This window comes from Jatropha curcas, chromosome 4 (genome assembly GCF_041381405.1).
Source record: "Jatropha curcas cultivar XTBG-Jc1 chromosome 4, XTBG_Jcur_1.0, whole genome shotgun sequence".
Classification (NCBI taxonomy): domain Eukaryota; kingdom Viridiplantae; phylum Streptophyta; class Magnoliopsida; order Malpighiales; family Euphorbiaceae; genus Jatropha; species Jatropha curcas.
Window position 1 is genome coordinate 8,516,331 of NC_143154.1, and position 11,270 is coordinate 8,527,600.

The following is an 11,270-nucleotide window of genomic DNA, read 5'->3' on the forward strand; positions in this document are numbered from 1 at the left end:
TTGAGCCAATATTTGAATGGAAGGTTACTAAAGCTTGTACAAATTCAAGATTTAAAGAAATTTTTTATAAACCATCATATAAAACACCAGAGCCAACAATCACTAAGTTAAATAAAAAAACATAGTCTTCTACAACCAAAAGTAACTGAATATCTAGAATCATCTAATTTGGATACAGAAATTAAATTCCTAGAAAATGAAGGTACATAAAAGGTGTTCATGAGGTCCAGCTAATGGCTAGTCTCTAAGAGTAAGCGATAGGTACCCACAACTACCACTTCTACTTTGAGGCGGTTTTCCATATAGAGAAAATTTTCACTTTCCATCAGTTTCTAGGTTGTAAGGAATCCCTGCATAAAATTTGTAACATGAGTAGCGGCTCAAGAATCAACCCACCAAGTATTAGAAGGAACTTTAGCAAGGTTTGATTCATAACATATAAAAGCAAAATGCATACCTTTCTTTTCAAAACAATTCTTGCATTTGATACAGTCCTTCTTTACATGTCCTTTCTTGCATTTGACAATAAATTTTCCATCATGTCTTTGGCTAGTTTCTCGATGTCCACTTACATTTCTTGGTGGAAAAATTCTTTCTTTTTCCAAATTTGCCTTTCTTCTTCATAGCTCCATGAGTTACAGTATGAGCTAAATGTTGTCCATCTTGCCTCATGTTCATTTCCTTTTGAATACACTTACTAGTTAGCTCATTCAACTTCCATTGCTCATTAGTAGTGTTATAGTGGATCTTAATGGAGCAAACTGGGAAGAAGTGAGTTAAGGATGAACTGCACTAAGAAGGATTCATAAACATTCATTCCTAATGCATTAAGTTTTGCAGCATTTTCATTCATGTTAAGAATATGTTGTTGAATTCCTTTTTGACCATCATATTTCATTGTGGTCAATTTAGCCATCAAAGTGCCAGCAAGAGACTTATCGACGCATTTAAAACATTCCTTCATAGATTTCAAAAATTCTGAGACTATCTCAGTTTGAGGAAGAGAAGTCTTGATATTAGCTGCAATGGTCATTCTCATAAACATAAGACTGAGTCTATTTGACCTGATCCAAGCCTTTGAATGTTCCGCCTCCTTTATAGTACTTTCTATAGTAACTTTTGGAGGTTTCTCATTTAATAAAGCCATGTCAAGATCTAATACACCCAATGAGAACTGAACCCTTTCATACCATTCCGAAAAATTCGACCCATCAAAAGTTGTTATTGCAGAAGCAAGAGAATGCAATGAAGTTGGAATTGTAGAAAATAAGATAATGCTCATATAAGGCCTCAAGTTTGTTAAAACTATAAATGATGAACTACTGATATCACTTTAATTTTTCCTTTGGGTAAAACTACAGTATATCTAGTGTTCAATCATAACTTTGTAAAATGAATTTGTACTACTTACATGTCACCTTTGTGTATCCATTTAAACTTTTCAAGTAAAAACAAATCATATTTTATTACATATAATTAATAAAAAGTGACTCTCCTTTGGGCTAGTCCCAATCTACTAATTAAAAAAATTTTGAAAAATATTATATATATTTTTATGTAATTTGCTATCATAAAATTTCAATGTTTCAAGTCACTTTGGTAACTGTCATAAACTATGAAAGCTAAATTGACTATCATATATATATATATATATTTCTACTTTTATATGAGTCATTCTTTAATATTTGATAACTAAGAAATGAACATAATTTACTGAATTATAATTCAACAATCAGATATACATATAAACATGAAAATATTTTAAGATATGTGAATTCAACTGACGCGGAACCTAATGAAAATAAATTTCATGAACTCAATGACAAGTTTTAGAAGAGATCAAAGATCTAGAATAAACTCCCCTCTATGGCACCCAAAGCTTAAAGAAGCAAGAACACCAATAATAGAGTAAAAGAATAAGATAAACGCCACAAAGAATTGATAAGTTTACCTTGATTCTTGATGCAATTAGAAGAATGCAATCTCACACTCTCTAAAAACATGAACACGCCTAAGCATGAAGAAGTAGTCTTTAATTCATTGAATAAATTGTTAATAATTACAAAATAACAAGCTATTTATACTAATCTAAGAGGTCCAGATCCTTAGAGGATTTAGAGTTAGCTAAGGAGTAGGATTTAGCAAATCTAAACCAACTAAGGAGTTGACTAACAAAATCATAACAACTTAAGGATTTGGAGATCTAATCCAAATCCACTAAAGATTGACTAAATTTAATCAAAATAAGGCTAACTAATCAAGGGTGGTCGAAATATTGGAGGCCCAACCCATTAACAAAGCAAAAACTCAAAAATAACTAACTAATATTTGAGAGGCAGGGAGTTGCACGGTCTAGGGCGTGCCAAGGTGCACGGGCGTGCGGGCATTGTATGACTTCCTTCGCGAGATGCAGAGAAGTGCACAGCCTGGGGCGTGCTAATTGGCACGGGCGTGCGCGCATGGATGAGTGTTCCTCGCGAGAGGCAGAGAAGTGCACGGCCTGGGGCGTGCTAATTGGCATGGGCGTGCGCGCATGGATGAGTGTTCCTCGCGAGAGGCAGAGAAGTGCACGGCCTGGGGCCTGCTAATTGGCACGGGCGTGCTCCAAATCATGTGTTGTTCTTTGAGAGGCAGTAGCTTGCACGGTCTGGGGCGTGCCACCTTGCACGGGCGTGCTTACCAACTCAACATGTGCTTCTATTAATGTGAGAAACTTAGGTGTTTCTTTAAGTTCTTCATAGCACTTGTTGAAAGCAAGGTCATGGAGCTCTTGTGTGATTTGCCCTTGAATGTATAAGGACATGGTTGCTCCATACTTCTTTGCACGGCTCCTTGTAATTGGTCCACTAGGAAGTGCTAATGGATTGTTATTGTTGTGGTCCTTGTTCCCTTGAGCTCCATAGGTGGTTGGTGGTGGTGGATCCGTATCATCCCCCCTTCTTTAAAAAGATTTGTCCTCAAATCTGCATCCATGTCAAAGGGAGACAAATCACTAACATTGAAAGTTGCAGAAACACCATACTCACCTGGCAAGTCTATTTTGTAGGCATTGTCATTGATGCGCTCTAAGACTTGGAATGGACCATCTCCACGTGCATCTAGCTTACTCTTCCTTTGGTTGGGAAATCTTTCCTTGCGAAAGTGTACCCAAACCCAATCACCTGGCATAAGCACTAACTTCTTCCTGCCCTTGTTGGCTTTATTAGCATATTGCTTGTTCCTCTTTTCTATGTTGGCTCTAGCCTTCTCATGTAAGGACTTCACCAATTCTGCCTTTTTATCACCATCTAAATTAGTAAGTTCATTCAAAGGTAAAGGAACAAGATCTAATACAGTTAGTGGATTAAAGCCATAAACAAGTTCAAATGGACTAAAACCTGAGGTAGAATGTATGCTACGATTATATGCAAACTCAATAAATGGCAAACATTCTTCCCAAGTTTTCAAGTTCTTACCCACAATGGCACGAAGCAATGTTCCTAAAGTTCTATTCACAACTTCAGTTTGTCCATCTATTTGTGGATGACAAGTTGTAGAATAAAACAATTTAGTTCCAAGCTTACCCCACAAAACTCTCCAAAAGTGTGAAAGGAACTTTGCATCCCTATCAGAAACTATAGTTCTTGGTACCCCATGCAATCTTACCACTTCTTTAAAGAATAATTCAGCAATATTGTTGGCATCATCAGTTTTATGACAAGGAATGAAATGAGCCATCTTGCTAAATCTATCAACAACAACAAATATGCTATCTTTACCACGTTTAGTCCTAGGTAATCCAAGTACAAAGTCCATAGATATATCAATCCAAGGAGAACTAGGAACAGGTAAAGGCATGTATAATCCATGAGGCATAGACTTAGATTTGGCCTGTTTGCAAGTAATACAAGAGTTACAAACCCTCTCTACATCTTTAATCATGTGAGGCCAATAAAAGTGTTCATTTAACATATCATAAGTCTTATGTAGCCCAAAGTGTCCCATCAATCCCCCACTATGAGATTCAATCACAAGCAATTCACGCATAGAACATTTAGGCACACAAAGTTTGCTGCCCTTAAACAAATAACCATCATGTCTATAGAACTTATCAAATGCTCCATGTTCACATGCTACATATATGTTGCCAAAATCAGAATCATTCACATACAATTCCTTAACATACTCAAATCCAAGCAATTTAGAACTAAGAGCAGTAATTAGAGTATATCTTCTTGATAATGCATCAGCAACAACATTGTCTTTTCCATGCTTGTATTTAATCACATATGGAAATTGTTCAATAAATTCAACCCACTTACCATGTCTTTTATTTAGCTTACCTTGACCCTTCAAGTGTTTTAGGGCCTCATGGTCAGTATGGATGACAAACTCTTTAGGTAATAAGTAGTGTTGCCAAACATATAAAGTTCTTACCAAGGCATAAAGCTCTTTGTCATAGGTTGAATAGTTGAGTTGTGTTCTATTCAACTTCTCACTAAAGTAGGCAATTGGCTTCTTTTCTTGCATTAGGACAGCCCCAATTCCCACTCCAGAAGCATCACACTCAATCTCAAAAGTATTCTCAAAATTAGGCAAATAAAGTATAGGTGCAGAAGTTAACTTCCCTTTTAGTGTTTCGAATGCCCTTTGTTGTTCTTCTCCCCACTTGAACCCAACTTCCTTTTTGATAATTTCTGTTAGTGGTGCTGCAATTGAAGAGAAATCTCTAACAAATCTTCTATAGAAGCTTGCCAACCCATGAAAACTCCTAACTTCAGAAACTGATTTGGGAGTTGGCCATTCTTTGATAGCTTTAACTTTCTCCTCATCTACTTCAATACCCTGTGCACTCACAATAAAACCAAGAAATACAAGTCTATCTATACAAAACGTGCATTTGTTAAGTTTAGCATACAACTTTTCTATCCTCAAAGTTTGTAACACCATCCTAACATGCTCAATATGATCATTAAGAGACTTGCTATAGATGAGTATATCATCAAAGTATACAACTACAAACTTTCCTAAGAAGGCACGCAATACATGGTTCATAAGCCTCATAAAAGTACTAGGTGCATTAGATAATCCAAAAGGCATAACTAACCATTCATACAAACCATACTTAGTTTTAAAAGCAGTTTTCCATTCATCACCTAGTTGCATTCTAATTTGATGGTAACCACTCATTAAATCAATTTTAGTAAAGTAAGTTGCCCCATGCAATTCATCTAACATATCATCAAGTCTAGGGATAGGGTGTCTATACTTTATAGTGATTTTGTTGACCGCTCTACAATCAACATACATGCGCCATGTTCCATCCTTTTTAGGTACTAGAAGCACGGGAACGGCACACGGGATCATGCTTTCTCTCACCAAACCTTTCTCCATAAGTTCATCAACTTGCCTTTGCAACTCCTTTGTTTCCATTGGATTGCTTCTATAGGCAGGCCTATTTGGAATGGTGGATCCAGGAATGAAGTCAATTTGATGTTCTATTCCTCTTAAAGGTGATAAACCACTTGGTAGTTCACTAGGAAAGACATCATCAAATTCCTGCAACATAAAAACAAACATAGAAGGCAAACTATCAAGGTTAGTGTTAGTTTCAGCAAATAAAACCTCTTTGTACCTTAGAAGCAATATGGGCTTCTCCAAGGCAATAGCACATTTAACCTCTCTAACTCTTGCATAAAAAGTCTGTTTCTTTTTCTCTACTCTCTGTTTTTCACTCACAATTGGGCCATTTATTTGTTTTGTTATTTTTGTGGCCTCTTTTCCCTCATCCTTACTCTTTTCTCTCTTTTGTTCTCTCATTCTCAAATTTTCACTCTCATGTTTTCTCAAGGCCGAAACCTCTCTTTCTCTTTCAACTATCTTTCTTTGATCTTCATATACCTCTTGAGGTGATAATGGTACAAGAACCACCTTTTTCCCCTTATGGATCAAAGAATATCGGTTGTGGAAGCCATCATGAAGCGCTCTTCTATCATATTGCCATGGTCTTCCCAACAATAGATGTCCAGCTTGCATAGGTACTATATCACACAAAATTTCATCTTCATACCATCCAATAGAAAATGGCACAAGTACCTGTTTAGTCACTTTCACTTCCCCACAATCATTCAACCATTGCTACCTATAAGGTTTAGGATGCTTGAGACAAGTCAAGTTCAGTTTGTTTACCATGTTTACACTAGCAACATTAGTGCAACTACCCCCATCAATAATAAGAGTACACACTTTCCCACTAATCAAACATCTAGTGTGAAATATATTCTCACGTTGCTCAAGGCTTTCTTCTTTAACATGCATGTTCAAAGCACGTCTAGCAACCAAAGCTTCTCCATGTTCAGGAAGTATCAAATTTTCTGAATCATCATCATCGTTATCATCAAGTAATTTAGGCATATCATCATAATCACTACATTCAGATTCAGAACTAACATTCCCATCATCTTTAACAATCATAACCCTTTTATTAGGACATTGAGATGCATAATGCCCTTTCCCCAAACATTTAAAGCATTTAATTTCTCTAGAAGGGGTTGTAGAGTTAGAAGTACCTTTGTTGCTTTTAAATGGAGTTTGGACAGTTTCTTTACCCTTTGAAGTTGAATCTTTCCTTTGAGAACTTGAGCCTCTAAATTCTTTCTTTTCACCTTCTTTAGGCCATTTAGATCCCCATGTGTTGTTGGAATACTTATTGGTGTTGGATCTCCCCTTTTTCTGTCTTTCAAGTTTCATGGCCATATCTACCATCTCCTCTAAGCTTTCATACCTATACATCTCTAAAGCATCAGCAATGTCTTTATTGAGACCTCCAAGGAATCGTGACATGGTGATTTGCTCTTCCTCCTCAATCTTGGCTCTAGCCATGCAAATCTCCATCTCCTTGTAGTACTCTTCAACACTTCTTCCTCCTTGCACCATCCTTGCTAATTTATTGTGTAAATCCCTAAAGTAGTGAGTAGGGACAAATTTTTGGTGCATCAATTCTTTCATAATCTCCCATGGTGGTACAGGTCGCAATCCCTTTCTTCTTCTTTTCAATAGTAATTGTTCCCACCAAAACATGGCATAACCTTTGAATTCAACAGCAGCAAGATGGGATTTCTTTTCTTGAGAATAGTTATGGCATTCAAAAATTTGTTCTACTTTTCTCTCCCATTCAAGATATTCTTCAGCATTGTTATTGCCTTTGAATTCTGGAATCCTCATTTTAATTGATCCCAAGTCCCCATCAAGTTTATTAGGATTGGTCTCTTCACTCTCTTCAACATCATGGTCTTGAAATCTGGTTTGTGGACGAGTTCTAGTTGTATTAGAGCTTTGTGAAGCTTTTATCTCTTGCAACTCCTCCCTCATGTCTTGGACAAGATTATTGAAGGTTCTAAACTGTCCTTGAATTGCTTCCATGAAGAGTTTTAATTGAGGATCTTTAATTGGAATTCCATCATTACCATCACCAGATTTGCCTGTACTCGTTGTTAGTTTTCAAAAGAAAACACAAGGAGATTTGAATTAATGGTAAATCACTTCCTCACGTGTTTACACTCTTTACTCACTCCTTGCAATTCTTCCAATTGAACTTCAGAATCTTAGTTAAACCAATCAACTCAAAATCACATTTAGAATCAAGGAATAAAACTTATCAATGAAAAGCAAGCACAAATTCTAGAAAGAAGACTCAAAACGTGATGGATAGTAGCACAAGAGTATGAATAATGCACTACTGTAATTATCAATTAGAGTGTAGTAAACAAGCAAACACACCCTAACAATGTAATAGGAGCAATAGAAAGCTCATACAAAAACAAGAAACTAGAATTTAAAAGACAATATTAGGATATAATGTATGAATTTGGCTTACTACAAAGCAAACCAAATATGGACCTAATTAATTCTACCCAAAATAAAGCAAGCAATCAAAGAAAAACAAAAGAAAACAATGTTTTAACTAGGGTCAGAACAGAGCACGGGCGTGTGTGGTTAGGCCTAGTCCAACAAGTGGAACTTAGAAAAGTGCACGGTTGTGCTTGAGGTGAAGCACGGACGTGTGTGATTAGGCCTAGTCCAACAAGTGGTAGGCAAGATCTAGCACGGGTGTGCTTGAGGTGTAGCACGGGCGTGCTGCCTTGTGTCCCTTTTAATGCAACCCAATTTAAGTAGGATTCTTAGATTTGACAAGGATTGTAGTAGATTTTGCTCAATCTCAAAAGATATGGTCAACTAATTTTTTGTTATCTTATCCACAAGTAGTTAAGATTGGATTTTATCACAAGATTATAGTGGATAACTAAATCCCATAAAATATGGTCAAATCCTTTTAGGATTAGGAACAATCCCACTAAATATGGTCAAATCTCCTAAGGATTAGGAATAATCCCACAAAATATGGCAAAATCCCACAAAATAAGGTAGAATCCCTTTGAATTAGGATCAAATCCCTTGGATTCAGGAACAAAATCAAGATCCACACAAGCAATCTCAATGGTGGACAAAATTTTCTTTCTATACCCTTTTTTTTTGTCAACAAGATCTAAGATCTAAACTTCCAGAATTGAAACAAGCACGAAATTACTAAATTTAATTGAAGCAAAAACGAATTGAAACTAAACAAAAGAAAACAAACACACAAAGAAACAAGATGAAGAAGAAAACAAACACAAGAACAATAAGAATAAGAAAACAAATAAACATAGATCCTAGAGCTAAGATAAATAAGAATTTACCTTAATCTTTGGCTCTAATACCAAACTGACGCGGAACCCAATGAAAATAAATTTCATGAACTCAATGACAAGTTTTGGAAGAGATCAAAGATCTAGAATAAACTCCCCTCTATGGCACCCAAAGCTTAAAGAAGCAAGAACACCAATAATGGAGTAAAAGAATAAGATAAACGCCACAAAGAATTGATAAGTTTACCTTGATTCTTGATGCAATTAGAAGAATGCAATCTCACACTCTCTAAAAACATGAACACGCCTAAGCATGAAGAAGTAGTCTTTAATTCATTGAATAAATTGTTAATAATTACAAAATAACAAGCTATTTATACTAATCTAAGAGGTCCAGATCCTTAGAGGATTTAGAGTTAGTTAAGGAGTAGGATTTAGCAAATCTAAACCAACTAAGGAGTTGACTAACAAAATCATAACAACTTAAGGATTTGGAGATCTAATCCAAATCCACTAAAGATTGACTAAATCTAATCAAAATAAGGCTAACTAATCAAGGGTGGTCGAAATATTGGAGGCCCAACCCATTAACAAAGCAAAAACTCAAAAATAACTAACTAATATTTGAGAGGCAGGGAGTTGCACGGTCTAGGGTGTGCCAAGGCGCACGGGCGTGCGCGCATTGTATGACTTCCTTCGCGAGAGGCAGAGAAGTGCACGGCCTGGGGCGTGCTAATTGGCACAGGCGTGCGCGCATGGATGAGTGTTCCTCGCGAGAGGCAGAGAAGTGCACGGCCTGGGGTGTGCTAATTGGCACGGGCGTGCGCGCATGGATGAGTGTTCCTCGCGAGAGGCAGAGAAGTGCACGGCCTGGGGCGTGCTAATTGGCACGGGCGTGCTCCAAATCATGTGTTGTTCCTTGAGAGGCAGTAGCTTGCACGGTCTGGGGCGTGCCACCTTGCACGGGCGTGCTTACCAACTCAACATGTGCTTCTATTAATGTGAGAAACTTAGGTGTTTCTTCAAGTTCTTCATAGCACTTGTTGAAAGCAAGGTCATGGAGCTCTTGTGTGATTTGCCCTTGAATGTATAAGGACATGGTTGCTCCATACTTCTTTGCATGACTCCTTGCAATTGGTCCACTAGGAAGTGCTAATGGATTGTTATTGTTGTGATCCTTGTTCCCTTGAGCTCCATAGGTGGTTGGTGGTGGTGGATCCGTATCATCAACTAAGTTGGCTTTGATACCAACTATAAAATATAAATTTAATGTAGAATGAAATATAAAGATCTTTGAATTCAATATACCTTAAGAATTTACTTAAAGGTTTAGAAAAATACAATAGAAGAAGATGCAGCCCTGGTTAAACTTTACAATATCCTTTCTTGAAACTTTATTACTTGTCACACTTCTTCTCTCTGTCTACTTAAAATAACTAGCAGGTATGTAATTTTAATGATGGAAACAAAAAAAAAAAAAATTAACAAAAGGATTTTCTAGTTTTTCCTTTATAGATGAAAGATGAGGGCAAGGTAGTTTTCTTATTTTAAAAGAACACTATCGTGTTTAATATAACCGTCTCTTCTTATCTTTTATTTTAGTTTATTTAATTCCAATCCATTAAGGAATCCTATTATGAAGGGAGTCAACCCTATTATCTGGTCTTATCTTTTAGTTGGCTAATAACTATAATTGGTTTTAAATACTAGATTAGTGGACCAGTAAAAGACGTGAGTTTTACAGGAATGAGATGATATGGAATCGATACCACTCAACCATAAAGTGCAAGGAAGCATGGGGAACACCTAAGTTTCTCACGTTATTGAAAGCACATGTTGAGTTGGACACGTCTGCTACAGTAAATTTGAAGAAAAGTAAATTTGCAGGGATTTCCTCAAAGTGAAGAAAAGCCTACATTGGTGAAGGAGATGCACGCTAAGGCTAGGGTTCATATGAACATGAAGAACAAAAGCTATGCCAACCGTGCCAACAAGAGAAAAAGACATGTTATGTTTAAACCAGGTGATTGGGTTTGGGTACATTTTCGCAAAGAAAAGTTTCCCAACCAAAGAAAGATTAAGTTTGATGAACGTGGAGGTGAACCATTCCAAGTTGTGGAGCACATTGATGACAACACCTACAAGATAGACTTACCAGGTAAGTATGATGTTTTCATTGCTTTCAATGTTAGTAATTTGTCGCCTTTTGACATTAATGCAGATTCGAGGATGAACCTTTTCGAGGAAAGGGGGAATGATACGAATCCGCCATCACTCATCCATGGAACTCAAGGGGGCAAGGAGAACAACATGAAAAATCCATTAGTGCTACCTAGTGGATCAATTACAAGAAATCATGCAAAGAAGTATGGAGCAACCATGGAGATCAAGAGAGGATGGATACCTCAGCTTCTAACTAAGATTCGAGGACGAATCTTTTCGAGGAAAGGGGGTATGATATGGAATCGATACCACTCAACCATAAAGTGCAAGGAAGCATGGGGAACACCTAAGTTTCTCACGTTATTGAAAGCACATGTTGAGTTGGACACGTCTGCTACAGTAAATTTGACTTTTTCTACAGTAACTTTGACTTGAAGGCTT

General features: G+C 36.9%; 1 pseudogene; it reads right to left on the minus strand.

Moving 5' to 3' along the window:
* Nucleotides 1-748: 748 nt before the first annotated feature.
* On the minus strand, nucleotides 749-6,297 carry LOC119371323 (uncharacterized; annotated as a pseudogene).
* Between the last annotated feature and the right edge of the window lie 4,973 nt (nucleotides 6,298-11,270).